The sequence below is a fragment of the Rhinatrema bivittatum genome, chromosome 7 (genome assembly GCF_901001135.1).
Source record: "Rhinatrema bivittatum chromosome 7, aRhiBiv1.1, whole genome shotgun sequence".
Taxonomy (NCBI): domain Eukaryota; kingdom Metazoa; phylum Chordata; class Amphibia; order Gymnophiona; family Rhinatrematidae; genus Rhinatrema; species Rhinatrema bivittatum.
The window spans coordinates 285,830,277-285,850,279 of record NC_042621.1 but is presented as its reverse complement, the minus strand read 5'-3'; the positions used below and the strand labels follow the sequence as shown (position 1 = coordinate 285,850,279).

The 20,003-nt window shown below is 43.4% G+C and overlaps 1 long non-coding RNA gene across 2 annotated transcripts in view; it reads right to left on the bottom strand.

Moving 5' to 3' along the window:
* Positions 1–9,000: 9,000 nt before the first annotated feature.
* The window catches only part of LOC115095961, a 148,939-nt gene continuing 137,936 nt past the window's right edge, over positions 9,001–20,003 (bottom strand). Inside the window, exons 6-7 of one of the 2 annotated variants that reach the window (XR_003857922.1) lie at positions 11,921–12,044; positions 9,001–11,220 (exon numbers count right to left, since the gene is read on the bottom strand). This is a non-coding gene — a long non-coding RNA (uncharacterized LOC115095961). The remainder of the gene's footprint in view (positions 11,221–11,920; positions 12,045–20,003) is intronic. The other variant, XR_003857923.1, reaches the window with a different exon arrangement.

Sequence of the window (20,003 nt, the reverse complement as noted above, 5' to 3'; positions counted from 1 at the left end):
AATCTTTTTTGTTGGAGCGCCCCCTCTGCAGTGGACAGTGAATTTGCGGAGGTGATTGTGTGAGTGTCCTCAGCTCAGTTTCGCCCTGCAGTTTATCTGCCCCCAGCCCGTGACCCTGTTGAAACTGATTTCCTCACTTTGGGTGAATTACCCCAGGTTCCCTGAAGCTGAGAAGGTGACCCCAGATGGACAGGAGGGTTTCCTAAAAAATAAAGTGATACTCTGCATGTACAAATTCCTATGTGTACAACCTGCACGACTACATCTATAAACCTACCAGCTGAAGCCCCTAGAAATTCCACGGATGCTCCTCATCACTATCCTTGTCCCCAGTGCAACCCCAGCACTCACTTCCAGCCTCCTCAGCTCATTCCCAGCACACTCCGATCCCCCTCCTCAGGAGCACACCAGCAGTCCCTGCCTCAGCACTCCCGATCCCAGCCCAGAATTCCTTTCCCCCATTTTTCCTCTCAAGGGACCAGCTCCATCAAACTCTAATCCCCCCAAGCCCGATTCCAGCACACTTTGAAACCCCCCTTTTGCTCCCCCGACCCCAGCACTATCTTTCTGCTCACATTCTAGCCTCAGCACACATTGACTCCCATTCCCCGACCCAACCCAGACGCACTGTCAGATCCCCCTTCCCAGCCTGACCCCAGCATATACTGACCCTCCTCCCCAGCTTCAGCCTTGCACAGTCTGACGGGCCCATTTCATCTCAACCCCGGCTAACTGACCTCACGTATTGTGTCCCCCGCCCCCTCTGGCCCAACCACAGCACAATCTTGACCTCCCTCACTGGCCCAATCCCAGCAAACTTTTCTCCCTCTTCACCTGAACCCAGCAAACTTTTCTCCCTCCCCACCTGAACCTAGCACAATTTGTCCATCCTCCCCAGCCTGACCCAAGCACAGTGACACCCTCTTGCAATTCCAAGAATGAAATAAAGGGGAAAATATTAAATCCCCCCCCCCCAAAACAGACAAACTAAATCTAAACAAAATGTATCCCCTCACTAAACCCCCTTATACAAAGAAGCCCCCGGGCCCTCCAGAACTCCTTCCATCCCAGCCCATAGCCTATCCTGGACCCGCAGGAGTCCTGGTTACCTTGCAGCTCAGCAGCCGCTAAACCCCAATTTAAAAAGAAAACAATGGCAACTCAGTTGAGGAGTCTTTCCCCACTCCCACAGGTCAAACCCAGGACCTCACTGGCCCCCAGGACTCCCCACCACCACTCCCCACTCAAGCCCTTCTCCCAACATGGGTCTAGGTCTCACGAAGTCAGGGGCGATCCCCAGTTGCTCCTGCCGCACTGCTCCGGTATGTCAAAATGGCCGCCGCTCAACCAGAGACTGAAGCCATTATGTCCTATGGCAGCTGTACAATATAAAGGTGCCAGCCTCAGTTTAGGTAGACCATTCCATAAAAGGGGCGTGGTACTAAAAAAGGCTCATTAACTACTGCTCATTAACCTAGTATCACAAACTAAGGAGGTCATTTTCAAAGGGGTTTCACAAATAAAAATAGCATATATATGCGGAGACCTCCTAGGATTAATTCTTTTATTATGAGTGAAATGTACCAACCCATCTGGATGGGGGAGAACCTGCCATCATCATGTTCTTACTGGTTAAAGTAGGAGTTGAATAGTTATCATGTAGCACTATGATAGACCACTTGGATGGCATTTTAAGAGAATGAGTGGCAATTTAATTTGTTTAAGGTGCTTTTGGAAAAATTGTGTATGTCCCTTTAACAGTATGGGTCTATCTGATTGGTGGATGCTAAAGAACCGTTAGAATAACACAGGTTTTGGTGGTGGTGGTGGGGGTTGCCCTTTCCTGCCCTGTACCCTCTCTTCCATATGGTGGGAAGTAGGGAGCAAAGGGGGTTCGAAGCACATCGGAGTACCCAGCCTACGGGCTGGGAAGCCTGGGGCCCTCCAAGTGGAGTAGGGTCCTGCAGGGGGTCTCTCCCTTCTAGGGAGAGGCCCGAGGCCAAGAAGGAGGGGGGCGGAGTCATCCCGTGTTATGGTTTCACCGGAGCAGAAAAAGTACCCGATTGGCAAGGAATGGGTGTTTTCCCCTACAGCCAAGAGGAGACGTGCAGGAACGGGGTGAGTTAACCAAATGAGGATCCGCCCTGTGATATTATGTGTGCGGTGCAGGGACCCTAGCACAGATGGAAAGGAGAGGTTTCTTCCTCCCTCCGAAGAGCTTATCATCATGGGGAGGCGGAGAGGCCAGTGGCCAGTGTCTGCAGTGGTTTGGTCCTCCTTCCCCCGAGGGCCTGATCAAGAGGTGCAACTCAAGAGCGGACGAAGCTGTGCGCGAGAGTGGGTGAACTGCACGGAGGTATTGCCCCAGTATTGTCCTAGTGCTGTGTGTCCGGGGGAGCCGGCGCCGAAGGATGGTGGTATGGAGTTGGGAAAAGGGTTCGAGGCCATAGCGAGAAGCGAGCAACGCCTTGCAAGAAGCGATGGTGCATTGCACTGTCCTGGAATTTTAGGCTTATGTATTTGGTGCCCGTCGGACGAGAGTTTTGCTATGCGGGTAGGTTTGAAAGAGAGAAAAGACCGTGGAGAGGAGAACAGGTTGACCCATTATGGTCAGCTGTGATAGTAACATGCGGTGTATGGAAGCCCATGGTTTTCTGACTTGCTCCGTATGTCTGGAAACGCCTTCTCATCCATGCAGATGGTTCTTGGCTGGCCGGATACTCCAGAAAATAAAGTTGCAGCTTTGTTTGGAATTGGATACAGTATGCTGGGGTCCACTGTTGAGCCAGCCCTGCTTTTATGGATGCAGTCAGACAGGACATTTCTCAGATAACTGCTATTAAGAAAATCACAGTTTCAAATGATAATTAATTAATTAATTAATTATTTAATTAGCGTTTTTTTTATATACCGGTATTCGTTTGGGACATCATATCGGTTTACAGATAACTCATTAACAATAGAGAAATTACATTGAACGTGGGGCAGGTAACAGTGAGGAGGTGAACAGAAGTTATAAGGATTATATAGATCAGTCAAACATTGATAACAATGATTAATTGCTTAAAAATAAATACAGTATTATATACAGAGTGTAGTGATATTTACATGTAGAAGGGTTGAAGGCTGTTTATTTGCAAGGGGGGATCTATTTATTTATTTAAATTCTTTTAATATACTGATGCTCAAGACAAAGTCTTATCGTACCGGTCTACAGTATAACCAGGGGAAACAACAATAACCAGAAGAAAGAAAGTTACAATGAACAGGTATTACAATACGGGACAATTGAAAGAGGAAGAATTAGTTTAACAAAGCTCACCTAAGAGTAAAACGATATAGTACACCATTGATTAGCATGGATAATTAACTAAGTGGTTCAAGCATAACAGTTCCTTTCGATAGTGGTTGGGGAGAGGATGGAGGAGAGGGGGGGGGAGGGAGGGAATGCTAGGGGGTGCGATGGGGGTGGGGCAGGGGGGCAGGGAGGGGTAGGGAAATTATTCAGGGAATGCTTGCTTGAACAGCCAGGTTTTTAGCTTTTTCTTGAATTTTTGGGTGGAAGTTTCAAGACGAAGGTCTGGCGGCATGGGGTTCCATTGGGTGGAGCCAGCTATGGAAAATGCGCGATCTTTAGTGGATTGGAGGTGATGTGAGTTGTGAGGCAGGATGTGGAGGAGGGTGCCTTTGTATGTTGCTCTGGTGGGTTGCTTTGGGGAGTATAGGCAGATGGCGTTATTGAGCCATTCTGTTGCTACCTATATTTCAATGCTGCACTGTCGTTTTTCCCTCTCCCAGTTCTGACTCCCTGTTAATATATAATTTCTCACCTGCAGTTCAAATGTAAACCGGTGTGATGTCCCCACTAACACCGGTATATAAAAATCTTAAATAAATAAAATAAATAAATTCTTGGTTACTGTTGTGTAGAGTTTTGTGAATAATGGAGAGGCTCTTATATAGGATACGGGCAGGGATGGGGAGCCAGTGTAACTCCTTGAGTATGGGGGTGACGTGGTCTGTTTTTCTAGTGTTGGTTAGTATTCTAGCTGCAGCATTTTGGAGGATTTGCAAGGGCTTGATGTAGGATGCGGGAAGGCCTAAGAGGAGAAAGTTACAGTAGTCGATTTTGGAGAGGATCGTGGCTTGCAAGACTGTACGGAAGTCATTTAGGTGAAGTAAAGATTTCAGTTTTTTTGAGGACTTGGAGTTTGTAGAATGATTCTTTTACGGTTGCATTGATACATTTTTTATAGTTCAGGTGGCTGTCTATGATGACTCCTAGGCTACTCACGTGTTGCTGATATACGGTGCTGGGAGCAGTGAGGTTATTGGCTAAGCAGAGCCTGGACCAGTTGGGTTGGGAGATTATGATGAGTTCTGTTTTTTTGCAGTGTTGAGGGCCAGGTACAGCAGTCCTTAATGCAGTGTTGAGGGCCAGGTGCTGCAGTCCTTAATGCAGGAAGTTTCCCTGACCTGGCAAAGGCCACTCAGTAGGCTGGGCTTTAAACCTGGATTTCCAGGTCGCCTGACTCGGTGCAGGAAGCGCTGTGCTTTGCTGCCGGACTCTGTCACCAGCAGGATCCCGTTTTGTGTTTAATTCTCTGTTACTCTGCGTGGCAAGCTCTCTTGGATCGAGCAGCACATTGCACCGCTGATGCAAAGCTTAACACTTTTCTTATTCCATTTGTCTCCATCTCTCAAGGTCGTGGCCTGCAATTTCTCCTGTTCAGAAGAGGCTCACAGCAGGATGGCCTGGCTTTGCTGTGCGGCATTTTATGTGCAAATCTGAGATTTTTGTCATGCGCTAATGTACTATTTTTCTCCACATGGGTTTCTCTTTTGGTAAGGAGAAAGGGATTTATGGTTATTATCCATTTTCTGCATTTGTGAAGCCGGTGAATTGTCTCGCAGAGTTCGTCTGCAGTCCTCAAGGACACAGCCTGCGCTTTCTCCTTCGTGATAGGGAAACTCAGACCTTGACTGACAAAATATCAGCGAAATGAAAAAAAAAATCCACCTTGTTTTGTATCTCCTCCCCACCCAACACACTTTATGCTGGGTGCCATATGCCTCCTGTAATCCTGTAAAAAAAAAAAAAAAAAAAAGGCTGTGCTTGCATAACTTTATTGTGCTTCTTGCCTGAAATTTAGCAGATATTGCTGTTGTGAATCCAAGGGGGGGAAAGGAAAGGGAACTATTTGGTGCCTCACGGGAATACTTTTGAGGGCTGTGTGATATCTTTGATTCACCCCCAACAAAGCTGAGGGCCCTGAAAGCTCCCTTATGAATAAACAGGCCAGTTGTCAGAAGCCATTCACCCGGGTAGAGCACCGGCCTGCAAACTGCTCGCCTTCTCCCTGGTAAAAGTGGGCCCGGGGGATCAAGAACATGCGCACTCTTACCTGGGGGGGGAAGGAGGGCCTGCTCTCGGAGGTTGGGGTCAGGGGAGACAGCAACGCGCGCAGTGTTGCATTTGCAAAACCACGCGCATTTTGTTTTCTGCAGAAAAAGCAGCAGCAGCAAGCTGTCTGCAGGTGCTCTTCCTCCGGGGATAAATTTCCAAGGCAAACTACGTTCATGCCGTTACTTTCCCTTTCAAATCAGGTGCAAAGCCTATGGGGGCAAGTACCCATCTGTTTTGCACCTCGGCTGGTAGACATGAAAATTGCCCTCCCTCGCATTGTTTGTGTCGCACGAGGTAAAGATTCTATAACTCAAAATAACTCATTGGCTTTTCAGGAACCAAGACGGCAAGCCCACTGATGGAAGGTGTTTTCACGGGCAAATAACTTCGAAATGTGTTTCAGATGGGTAAAAGTATCATTCATTGTTAGAAGCATCTTCTAAGAAGAGCAGGTGCAGTTACCCCAGACATGGTTTTTGCCATTAAAATAAACAGAGTTCAGTGCTACGAGCAATAATTTTTAAACCAATCCATTGCAAATCAATAACAAGAAATATTTTATACAAAGGGCAGAGGCATTTACAGTGGGGGAAGAGCGTTTTTCATAAATTAAATATTTCATTCTGTTTCTTGAGCTCTTTGCACATTTAAAGACACTGATCATGGCTATAATTTTGCAAAGGAATGCTGAAAATTGCCAACCATAAATTGCAGTAAAAGTCCAGTGCTAGCAAGGTTAGAGTTAATAGATTATTGATCAGTTTAATGGTTGGTGGCAAACTCATTTTTTTTTTCCATTGGGTACCTGTCTGCTGGGGGCAGCCTATTAACAGAGCATTACAGTCCATGTCTCTGCTCCCACAGCGCAGTCTGAATCATTCGCCCTCAACGCAGAAGGCCTGTTAGCTGCAGCGGCACTGCAGTCTCTTTTATTTGGCGTTACTGTTTTCCTGTTTATCCCTGCTGCAAGGCCCCTTTCTTCTTGCCATTCCCATATAGTGTTCTCCAGAAGGCCATGAGGCTTGCTTTCCAACAATTTCCTCGATTCATTTCACGTTCTCTTCCAAATTAAGGCCAAGCCCTGGAAGGGGGACCTTCCTTGGCGGATGGCAGGATCCAGCCCCCTTCACGACAGAGCCATTCCTCGTGGCGGGCCACGCGTGTTTGAACGCCATAAGACTTCTTACCCGCTCTGGGCTTGTATGTTCAATATATTTTTATCGAGTGAGTTCTCATAAGTGATACAATAGCCAAGCAACAAGAACAACATCAGAAAATGAAAACATGGCAAGATTATATCACATGTTGACTAGTAACTTTACACTCCTTTCAAAATGATTCAAGAATAATCCCATCTGTTCCCCCTCCCCTTCCCTCCTCCCCCTCCAGAGACCTAGACCCAAATCAACATTGTCCAGACATTTCCCAAGTATACACAGTCAATCATTGAGAGCCAGACTACGAGCTCTATGGGGCAGAGACTGTAGGTAAAGGTCCCAGGTAAGCAAAAAAGTCTTCCGTCTTTTGGGTGAAGTGCGAGCGTAAAAAGCGTCCCCGCTCTGGGCTTGTAAAACGCTCCAATAACGCTGCCGGCTTTGGTCAGGCCAGGGTCTAAGTCTTAAGTGCATGCCCTCAGGCAAGCCCTGACAATGAGAGGAAGTGGAGCTGCAGAGTTTGTTTAAAGAAGGCCTTTTGTATTAAGGACATCGTGAATGTATTAAAATGTGGCATGATACAGTGAGGGGGCAAGTTTCAAAGCCATGTAGCTGGGTAAATGGCGCTTTGCCCTGGTAAACTGGGTAAAAGGATGCCCGCTCTTCCACAGTGCATGGACTTTTAGCCAGAATGTGAGGCGGCATTCCCAGGGTTGTGTGTTTACGTTGGGGGGAGGGGGTGGTAGGATAATAATAATATATGTAGATTGGATTTTCCAATCAATTTGCATTATTTTCCATTGATGATCCCCCCCCCCCCCACACACACAAGAAAAAGCAGGTGCAGAGTCCCTGTGAACAAATTTCAAAAGGGAAGCACGCGCGTGCGTTCCCTTTGAAAATTAGGCACGAGGCCCTTTGCACCTGGGTGAGGAGTTTCAAAATTGCCCGCCTTAGTGATCTGGGGAAAAGGGTGTTTCATATTATCTACTGTCGCCTACGTATCGCAGCTCCAATCTGTTTACTGTCTGGGAGAAGCACTGGGGATGGCATTATCATGACCACTGAAAACTGAACTTTCCAGTCAGGACAATCAGTCCTGGGATGTACTAAACATTTTCCCATAGATACAATATAGGGAAAACCGTTAAGGGCGGCTGACCATGGCCGCAGATTAGGGCCAGATATATTAAAAGTGGTTTTCCCATTTTGGGAAAAATGGGCTTTTCTCGCATTCTGTGCGTATAGGAAAAATGCTTAGCAGATTGTTCCCTAAATTAATTTTGGAATGGCGATTTAGTTTTCTTACAGAAAACACCTTCAATAATTTAACATCTATTTATATCTATAACTGAGATATAACATTTTCTTTTGTAAAAAAGTTTGGATGAGTATCATTATCTGAAGAACCTGTGGTGGTAATTTTCAAAGGCGTTACACATGTAAATGTAACATACTATTGTAGCAATTTTCAAAAGCCCATTTATGATCGTAGGGGTGAATTTTAAGGAGTTGCTTGTGTTAAAAGTCCCATGTATGCAAGAATCTGGGCCAAGTGTGGGCGGCTCTTATTTTAAAAACGGCCCAATTATGCGCACATATACATGTGCGTGAGCACCCCAATGAGAGGGGAAAAGGGGCTAAGTCATGGCATGTCAGGGGCATTCCGAGGCGGGACCAGCATTTTTGTACGTATTTTGAATCCGACGGTGCAGCGCGCAGCAGTCTGTTAGCCGTGCATGTTTACGTCTTATCGTTGATGAGATGTAAGTCTGCAGAAAACTTGTTCCCTGTACGTACCAGGATCAGTCCAGACTGCTGGGTTGTGTCTCCCTTCCAGCAGGTGGAGTCGGAGAAAAAAGTTCAAGGCACCCTATTATAACCCAGTGTGCCACCTGCGATCCTCCATTATTTCTCTGACTCCAGCAGGTGAAGGAATACATACCTTGCGGTCCTGATCCTCTCTACAGCTGAGTGTTTTATCTCTGTTTCAGTAAAGGGATCTTTTAATCCCTGCTGATCATTGACTAGATCAACTTTTTGTGAGTAAATAAAATATATAAATATTCTATGACAGATTTCCAGTCCACCTTGAGAGAGACTGGGCAAACTAATGGACTAACTGGTAAAACTGGGAATGCCCTTCACAGGACCATGTTTTAAAATCTGATTTTCTGCGGGCGTTAAAACCGACAAATTTCTAAGGAAGATACGCGAATAATGTTTGCTTCAATAACCGCTTGAAATTAGGAGCTCATATACATGTGAAAGGTGTATTTTAAATCATACACGTGCAATTGTGTGCACGATTTAAAATTCCTGCATATGTACACGCGCATGCACATATGTGTGTGTATGGTGCCCGCACGCTTGGTTTTTTTTTTTTAATTCTTTATTAATTTTCTAATAAATCACAATAAATGATTTACAATAGAAACACAAAAAGAAATGGCTTGATAATTAGAAATTTCTCTCTCTAACTTACATTCAAAAAGTACTTTTACAATCATTCAAAACCATTTTAAATCAATTCAATCTTGAGAGGAATGCGGAATAACACAGAAATTAGGGGAGTATTAGAACACTAACTTACTAGAAATACCAGGGCTAATATGCTCGTTTTAAAGTTACCATCTTAAAGTGCAGTCACGCTAGTGAAACCTATTGGCAATTCAATGGCATATGCTTTAGCAATTTTCAAAAGCCCACTTGCATAGGAAAAGTGCATTTACACATGTTTTAAGCATGTAAATCCTTTTGAAAATTGTCCCTTTATACTTAGGGAAAGCACATGATTTCTTTGTTGCACACAAATACACCCTCCATTTATATTTTATTATTTTCTAGGTATAAACATTTACAATTAAATTTCAAGAGCAGTTTGAACAAGCAATTGGAATGCACACAGAAGACAGAGAAATCGCAAACAAGGAGAAAAAGGATAAATATCGAAAAGGAAAGAAAAAAATGTAAACATATGCCAATATTTCCTTGCTTAACCCACAAAAATAAGAGCGATCCAATGCACACATCTAGGAGGATATTATTTACAAAGGAAAAACAATCCCTTTCATTATTTATTTGATCAAATATGGCACATGCCCACTTATCCGAAAATACTCTAGGCGAGGTACAGTATAGCATCAGCAGTATACAGTGACTCCCTCTCTCTCTATACCTAACCTTTTCTGCTATATGTGATTTATAAAGTGAAAGAATGAATAAATACATACAAATAATATATATCAAATAATATACAATTAAGAACATAAAATCAAGTCATAAAATCAATTAATATATCTATATATCTATATCTATATCTATATATATATTATAATATATAAAGTGTATTTGGCAGTAGCAATAAACTAAATCAAGGACTGTTCCACCCAAACCAAGAGGAATCAACCCTTCCCTACGATGAGCTATAGATTAGCTACCATTCCATAGGGAGAAGCCTTCTCATCAATGAGCATTATACACTGTTTGGGATCACTGAATATATACCTAACACCTGGAAATTTAATTAAACATGTACATGGATATCATAGGAAAAGTTGTGCGCCAGGAGCTATAGTGTGCTAGCATAGTGAAAGATATTGCTTTCTCCTTGACTACGTTACTCAATAAACATCTAAAAATGTCAATGTTTCTCTGCTTACATTTTTAGGGGGTACTTTGCCATTATAAATTAGCATAAAATATGTGTGCAAAAAGAGGCCACGTACATATGTTATATTGAATCTTATATCTCGCCAGTGGTAATGGCTGTTCAACCAATTTCCTACAAGCAATGTAATAGTAAGGTGAGTAGCATGAAATCAGTAGTAATGCTGTTAATAAGGATAACATCAAGAGATATGACACAGAAGCATATTTAAAAATATTAGAAGTTGCTTACAGTGATAACAAAATTAATATTTAAAAAATAATCTCAGATTGAATTGCTTTGAATACCAAGATAAATCACATTTTTTACATTTTGCTTTGAGTATCACACAGACCACCAAAACACTATTTAATCTAAGATTATTTCATATACTAACTTTAACAATCAACACTTTCGATAAATCCATCTGTCTATGTTCATGACATTAATTATATTTCACTTCCAACTCCCGACTCTGCGCCTTCCACCTTGCTGCGCCATATGCCTGGAATAAACTTCTCGAGCCAGTGCTTCATGCTCCCTTCTCTGGCCGTATTGAAATCCAGTATAAAAACTCAACTTGTGAAAGCTGATTTTAAATCTTTACTAAGTCTCTATAATAAATACATGTCCTGTAAAATCTTGCTTGTTAGGTATGTTTATCTTGACCGGATTGTAAGTTCCAAGGAGTATGGACTGTACCTTATGTGTACAAAACTGCATACATCCAGCAGTGATTTCGATACGATAAGTAGTCGTAGAATCATAGTATTAAAACAGCTAAAGCCTCAACAATAATCCAACTCTTTATGCCTCAGTTCTGGCCGCCCATAACAGTGGACTGTGGCAATGTGTCAGGAATTCAACTGGGCAGACTAGATGGGCTGTAGGGTCGTTATCGGCTGTCATATTCTGGGTTTCTATCCCATCTCGGAATGCGAGTCTGTAAACCCCTCCGGCTATGAAAGACCCAAACTGTGGGCTATCCAAGACCATGGTATTGTCCATCTCTGTTAATAATAGAGCAGGTAAAAAAAAGATGAGTTTTTCCTATGATTTAAACTTGCTTTATTTTATAGTTTTGTGGCGCACTAGAATGAAATCACACTTGTGCCTGAGTTGAGGAGAAAAAGCATCTGGTGCTCCTCACACTGACAGGCTGAGAGCTGTGCTCTTGAAACTGTTGGTTAACAAACCTTGACGTGAAAGCGAATATATATTTGAAAGAATCAAACTGATATGATGTTCTCTCCCCCCGTTTGAGAAATAAGCAAAAGCAGAGTGAAATTGAAAAGATGCAATAAATGCATGCTGAAAATGTGAGTTAGGCTGCAGTATAAACAGCATTTTTCTTGCATTACATTTTAAAAAAATTATTATTAGAATGCTTACGGTTAAAAAAAAGAAACATTCATAAAGTAAATAAAATAAAAAGGCATTAAAACGATATATGCAATTCTCACATATGTAAGACCATGCACGAGAAATCCAAGAAATCAAAACATTTCCTTACATTCACTATAAAGAAAACAGGCATAGCCATGTCTGGCTGACCCAGGAAGCTCACAGTTTTATATCTGACTAAATAGGGTCATAACAAAATGAATTAAATAACTTTAAAAAATATATTGAACAAAGTATATTCAATGAATTATCTGTTTAAGCCTATACCTAGGTAAAACAACTATATTGTAGTGTGTGTAAACCCACCCGCTCTTTCATTAGGGCCACCATCCCAGCCTTGGGGTGCGAAACAGTTCTCCAGGGCCAAGAGCCGGGGGCAGGTGCCTGGCAGAGAACACTCCATCCAAATGAAACACTCTCCAGTCTCTAGCTGTGCTCCAAAGAAGAAAGAGTTTAATTCAGAGGCTTCACGTTAAACATAACGACAGTCACGTACCTGCAGGTAGAAGTACAACTCAAATGGAAAGCACAGTTCAAAGAAAACTTGAGTCCTCTCTTCCTAATCTCCTCTTTGTGTTGCAACACAAAGTCTCCAATAACTTTGTTACTTCTCCCTCCTTTGACCCCTGGTGCACACCAGACTAGTCTTTTTATTCCACTCCTCCACCAGATAGATGGTTACTCACTGGAACTTCTGATCAGCTGCAGGAAAACCTGTCAGAAATGTCTTCAAGATTCCCCCATGCCCACTGCAGGCACTCTCTGGCTCAGTGTAGGGTCCTAATCCAGCAGAGTCCTTACCCAGTAAGCACCAGGGGTAACCTGCAGCTTCTGAGCAGTCTTTCATCCTTGTTCTTAGGCATCTAGGTATTTTTAGTGGAAAATTCCCCGCCTTTACTCCTGACTGCTGCCTTCTGGGGTCCCTCGAGAGGATCTCAGCTCCAACCAGTTTCTTCCAGTGGAATCTCAAACACACCACTGACTCGGGAGAGCCAGAGCTTTTTATTGTCTCTCCTAATTGCCAGGCCCTTGAGGGGATGTACCCCCTTGATTGTCCGAGGGGTGAGCAACAACCCCTTGACACTGAAGATGACCCAGGCCTCTGGAAGATTCTTCTCTTACTTCCGACTAACTCCTGGCCTCAGTGCACATCTTGTGCACTTCCAGAAGATGCTTACTTAGAGAGATTGAAAGATTTATGGCACCCTGGCCTCCTTGCAAAAGGAAACCTTTCCTTTATCTGCAACCCTGCTAACATAGTCAGCCTCCATACACCCTTCTGTGGCATAGGGGCCACAGGTATATTATTAGATAAAACTAGTCATCCATTATCAATAAAAACATGAAATAGAAATATCACAAGACGGGGCTGACTGAACTTAGGCATGGGCCTCTGTTGGGATGTAGATCTGTCGCAAGTATGTTACAGGCAAGCGCAGAGAGAAGCAGGGTCAGTACAAGCAGAGGTCGGGACAGGCGGCAGGCAGCAGAGACTGGTGCAGGCTGAGGTCAGAGGAGGGCAGAGGTCTGGGCAGGCAGAGTTCAAGCAAGATGATAAGCAGGCAGAGGTCAAAGGCAGGTGGAGGTCAAGCACCATCAAGGAACAACCCGAAGTCAAAGCATGGAGTCCAATCCGAAGGGGCAATGAGAGGAGGAACAGCAGGACAGATGAGATGCTGAAGATAGACGAGGGGAGGCAGACCAAGAAGACAAGAACTCAGAAGAAGACCAGATTTGTGAGGGAACCAGGAACAGGACACAGGAACTCAAGACACTCAGTGGATCGGGAAACAGGAGGCGAGGAACAGGAACCAGGAACACAGAGGCAAAATGCTACTGCTAAGGAGTCAACCTATTGCAGAGGCATCTGAGGGGCACCAGAAGGAGACTTAAATAGGGAACTGCTCCTGAACCTTAAATAGAGTGCTGCGGGGAATTTCCCACCATGGGCCCTTTAAAAGTCAGCAATTTCGGCATGTGCACATCTAGAGGAGCCCAGGGCTGCTGGTGGTGGCTTTCTACAAACTGGCGCATTGGGGCCCGTACAGACGTGGCGCCTTACTGCGTTTCCTGTCCGGGGGGGTATGCCTTCTCATTGGGGAATCCCACCAGTGTCTCAGGGCTAGAGGTAAGAGTGGCTGGCCCCGGGTCCATCTTGCGACCAGCCAAACGCAACAGGGATCAGGCATTTGCCAGCACTTATTTCAAACAGGTCAAAATTCAAAGTCATTTAGACGGATAACTCACAAGTTATCCATCTAAATGGGATGTTTCTGAATATTGAACCAATTATCCATCTTAAGAACATAAGATTTTCCATACTGGGTCAGACCAAAGGCCCATCAAGCCCAGTTTCTATTTCCATCAGTGGCCAGTCGCAGGGATAAGCAGTGAATTTCTGCATCTCCACCTTAATAATGGTTTATGGACTTTTCCTCCAGGAACTTGTCCAAATTTTTTTTAAATGCAACTACACAAATAGCTTTCACCATATCCTCTGGCAACAAATTCCAGAGCTTAATTATGTGTTGGGAAAAAAATATTTTCTCTTAATAGTTTTAAATGTATCACCTAGTAACTTCATTTTCTGTCCCCTAGTCTTCATACTTTAAGAAAAAATAAACAACTGATTGTTTACTCATTCCATCTACTCATTATTTTATAGACCACTATCATATCTCCCCCCTCAGCCTTCTCTTCTCCAAGCTAAAGCATCCTAACCTCTTTAGCCTTTCCTCACAGTATAATCATTTCATCCCTTTTATCAGTTTGTATCTTTTCTAATACTGCTATATCTTTTTTGAGATTTGGTGGCCAGTACTGCACACAGTACTCAAGATGAGGGTGCACCATAGAGCAATACATTTTACTTTTATTAAAAATGTATTAGTCGCCTAACACAGAGAGGGCCTAGGCGACATACAGAAAAAAACATAAAATCAAATAATGCAAACTTAGACAATAGCATAAATAAAATGGCTTACTGCAGGATCCTGTGGTGGTAGATATGATATTATCTGGTTTATTCTCCATATCTTTCCTGATAGTTCCTAGCATTCTGTTTGCTTTCTTGATGCACACTGAGCAGAAGATTTTAAAGTACTGTCAGCAATGACACCTAGATCCTTTTCCTAAATGGTGACTCCCAATGAAGAACCTTGCATTATGTAGCTATAATTTGGTTTACTCATGCCCAGTCTCCCAGTTTTTCAAGGTCCTCTTGCAATTTCTCACAATCTTCTTGTGATTTAACAACTTTGAATAATTTTGTCTCATCGGAAATTTGATCACCTCACTTGTTCCCATTTCCAGGTCGTTTATAAATATATTAAAAAACAGTGGTCCCATAATAGATCCCTGGGTCACTCCACTTTTCACCTTTCTCCATTGGAAAATTTACCATTTAGCCCTACTCTCTTTTCTATCTTTTAACCAGTTGGCAATCCACAACAGGACACTGCCCCCATCCCATGACTTTTTAATTTCAGAAATCTCTCATTATATCACCTTTATCCATGTTTATTTACACCCTCAAAAAAATATAGTAAATTTGTGAGGCAAGACTTCCCTTGGCTATTCCTGTTGGTTTTGTCCCTTTAAACTATGCCTTTCTATATGTTCAGCAATTTTGTTCTTTATGATAGTTTCTACCATTTTGCCTGGCACAGATGTCAGATTCACTGGTCTGTAAATTTCTAGAACACCCCTTGATCCCTTTTTAAATACTGGTGTTACAATAGCAACTCTTCAATCTTCAGGGAGCAAGGACGGTTTTAATGATAATTTACAAATTTCCAGTAGCAGGTCCACAATTTCAGTTTTCAGTTCTTTCAGCACTCTGGGATGTTATACCATCTGGTTCAGGTGATTTGCTACTCTTTAGTTTGTCAATTTGCCCTAGAATATTTTCGAGGTTCATTGAGATTTGTTTACAATCCTGTGAATCATCACATTTGAATATCATTTCTGGCATGGGTATATCTCTAACAAAACTGAATAGGTTTCACTGGTCAATTTTTCTTATTTATAATATAGCCACATATAAGATCAACCACACATATTGTTTGGAGGACCCCCACTCACAGAGTTTGTATATCAATCAAACTCATAATTTGGTCATAGGTTCCTTTACTTTACTCTTATTTTTAACTTCAAATTTTTTTGTATTTTCTTATTTCTATATTAAAATATAAAGTCTTCATGAATGCTGACGAACTCCAATCACAAAACAAACATTCCATTGAAGTTCATATTACAAATTGTCACAAGAGTCAATAACCCGACGGAGCAATACTCATCTAAATATCTTCAACACTGCTTTTTAATTTATTTATAAACGACCTGGAAATGGGAACAAGTGAGGTGATCAAATTTCTGATGAGAAAAAATTATTCAAACACAATCGCGTTTCGGACCACCCGGTCCTGCTTCAGGGGAAATGATCTTCAAAAAATACACTCCATTTCATAAAATGACTCAAATTTTTCTCACCGTTCTATCAGCATAAATTCTGTTTCGTGGCTAAGATCAAACAATATGTGTGGTTGATCTTATATGTGGCTATATTATAAATAAGAAAAATTGACCAGAGAAACCTATTCAGTTTTGTTAGTGTGTTCTCACTTTAAAGGGTTTCTGGAATACACTGTGGGGCAGATTTGAAAAAAGTACGCCCGCGTGTAGTTTTGTTCGCGTGACCAACGCAAACAAGAGTACGCCGGATTTTAATAGATACGCGCATAGCTTTTAAAATCCAGGGTCGGCGCGCACAAGGTTGTGAAAAATCGGCAGCCTGCGTGTGCCGAGCCACGCAGCCTGCCTCCGTTCCCTCCGAGGCCGCTCCGAAATCGGAGCGGCCTCGAAGGGAACTTTCCTTCCACCCCCCTGCACCTTCCCCTCCCTTCCCCTACCTAACCCACCCCCCCAGCCCTATCTAAACCCCCCCTACCTTTGTTTGAAAAGTTATGCCTGCCCGAGGCAGGCGCAACTCGCGCGCACCGGCTGCGCAATTCCCCGGCCTGGGAACAGTTTCAGAGGCCATGCCCCCGAAACGCCCCTAGGCCGGAACCATGCCTGCGGCCCCGCCCCCGGATGACGTGCTGCCATGACACCACCCCCCCCCCGACATGCCCCCGACACGCCCCCCCAGGAAAGCCCTGGGACTTATGCGCGTCCCGGAGCTTACACACACTGCCGAGCCTATTCAACATAGGCTCGGCGCGCGCAGGGGGAACTTGAGGCAGGTTTTCGGGGAGTATGCGCGTACCCCTTTGAAAATCTGCCCCTGTGTGTGTATATTGGGTGAGTTTTTTGTGATGGGTATATCTCTTACATCTTCCTCAATGAATACTGAAGCAAATAATTCATGTAGGGCCAGATTTTCAAAGGGGTACATGCGTACGATACGTGCGTACCCCCCGAAAACCTGGCCGAAGTACCCCCTGCGTGCGCCGAGCCTATGTTGAGTAGGCTCGGCGGCGCGCGCAAGCCCCTGGATGCGCGTACGTCCCGGGGCTTTCCTGGGGGGAGGGGCGTGTCAGGGGCCGTGTCGCAGTGGCACGTTATTTGGGGGTGGGGCCGCGGGCGTGGTTCCGGCCCAGGTTCGTTTCGGGGTCATGGCCGAGGCCTCCGAAACAGCTCCTGGGCCTGGGAATTGCACATCGGCGGCCGGCCTGGCGCACGCAAGTTATGCCTGCTTCGGGCAGGCGTAACTTGTACAACAAGAGGTGGGGTTTTTTTTTAGATAGGGCTGGGGGGTGGGTTAGATAGGGGAAGGGAGGGGAAGGTGGGGGGAGGCAGAAGGAAAGTTTCCTCCGATGCAGGCTGCGTGGCTCGGATCTTTTCTCCTCAAACAAGTGTTAATGGAACCCACGAGGGAGGGTGTGATACTCGACCTAGTGTTCACTAATGGGGATAATGTCTCTAATGACAATGGAGATGCTCACCCGAGCACCAGTGATCATCAGCCGATATGGTTTGTTATAGCAAATAGGATGCAGAGAAGTCACACAAAGATCCAAGTTTTGAATTTCAAAAATACATCCCCATTTTGACAATGTCTGCATCTGGAAGAAGAACTGTAAGACTGGGAGAAATTGGGTGAGCTGGAACAACATTTACAAAGGCAACAAATGTCTATCAGGGTCACACATCAAATATTAGGCTGTGCAAGGTGCCCAAAATGAAATTTGTGATTTTTTTTTGGGCAGAGAGAGAGAGAGAGAGAGAGAGCGAGAGCGAGAGAGAGAGAGAGAGAGAGAGAACCTCTGGAGTGGCACAAATAGTAGTCAAATATTTATACCACTATAGAGGGCAAGCTAGTAACTTGAGGTGAGGTTTTGATAATGGTCTATGGTTTTGGGGCCGGTTTTACATGCACAGTGAGACGTACGAACAGCACGGTACACATCAGTGGAGATGTGATGTCATTTGGAGTGAGGAAAGTCACCCAAACATGAGATTTTACAATGACTTTCCACCAGGATACTATCAGGGTGGGAGCAGGAAGGGAAAAACGGGATTTGGGCAATGCCATTTACGATCTAGAGCAGGGGTGGGCAAGTCCGGTCCTCGAGGGCTGCAAACCAGTCGGGTTTTCAGGATACCCCTAATGAATATGCATGAAATAGATTTGCATACAACTGAGGCAGTGTGTATGCAGGTCTCTCTCATGCATATTCATTAAGGATATCCTGAAAACCCGACTGGTTTGCAGCCCTCGAGGACCGGAATTGCCCACCCCTGATCTAGAGTACTGATATGCAGAGTTTAGGAAAAAAGCACAGGATTGCTTCTATGCGCAAGTCCAAAAGCAAAGCACGTTCAAGTAGCAGCATCGTCTGAATCATCCAGAAGGCTGCTCACTCCATAAAAATGTTGCTTAGCAGTAATTTTGTTATGGGTTTGACCATTGCTTGGTTTTGATTGTAGATTTTATTTATTTTATTTATTTATAGATTCTTTTATACCGAGGTACGTATAGCTATACATCACCTCGGTTTACAGTGAAACAATAATTTAGCAACCAGCTTTACATATAACAGTTTGAACACAGTAAAACATTTAAACTGAATAGTCTTTACAAAAAATGCTAACTTCATTAACTATGAAAACCATAATATATTAATATTTACGTATTATGCGGGATAAAATTAACTGACCCTTAATATAAGGCTTGGGGGGCAACCGGTAGGGAGTGGCAGTACTATCCGTAGCATAAGGTTTGGGGGTAACGTGCACATGGTGGCCGTCACTACCATAAGAGACTTGCTGGGCAGACCGGATGGAGCGTTTGGTTGTTTTCAGCCAACATTACTTTATTACTATGTTACTATGGATAGTGATGCATAATTAGCTAAAATTAAGCCTCAACCCTGGATTGCCCCAGCTTTGCTTTTTTTTCCAGCTAAATTTTCTGCGGATAATGAATTACCAAAACAAAGTTTAAACTGAGAGTGGAAGGACATTTTTGAAACCAAAGATTTGTCCCAGGTAACTCCTGAAGTGACTCAGTCAAACCTTTTGAATAGAAACTACCTAGTTTCTTTCTTTCATCGCTAGTCCTGTCTAATAACCCTTCCTTCCCACTATCATGCCCTTCTGGTTTATTGTCCTGCAAATGTTGCTGAACAGAGATAATAAGAAACCCAGTAGAAAACAATCCGTACAGTAAACAGTGCTCTTTAGGAAAACAAATTAGAGTGTTATCAGTCAGATGTGCTGATTTACTGGAAAATAAAAGAACCCTTGGCATTTCTTCACATGCCATAAAATTTTGAATTTTAATTTAAAAAGTTACAAAATGCAGTCAAAAGACTAAAAGAAATGATGGCCTGACTAATGAGGCACTACTAATTGGTATCTGCAGCTACAGAGAGAGAGAGCTCTTTAAGTTTATCTCTGTAGAGATTAATAGCTGATATATGATGTGTCCATGGGGACTGACTCTACAGTGTATATATATATTTCTTTTTAGCATCAAAGATTTGACAAAGCTGTAGCTGCAGGAAAATAACCTCCTTAAAATTGAAGAAATATAAATTTTAAAGGTTTTTTTTTTTTCTTTTTCAGACAAACTAGTTGCACTGAAAAGAAAATACCAAATGGTTTGCCATCCGAGCAAGGGACTTAAATGCATAAATCTAGAGATTTATTTTTGGAGAAACAATCAGAAGGAATGAAAAAAAAAAAACTATCCAATTATCAGGAGCACAGAAGGCCTGAGCAGTCAAGAGCACAATATGGATCTGTAATGGTTGAGGGCACACCGGCTAGCATTTTTTCAGTAAAAGAGCTATTTCTAAATATGCAAAGCCTGTGTTCAGACTCACGGTGGGACACCAGTTGATAAGCTTTATTCTGAGGATGTTTGTACATTATATGATTACAT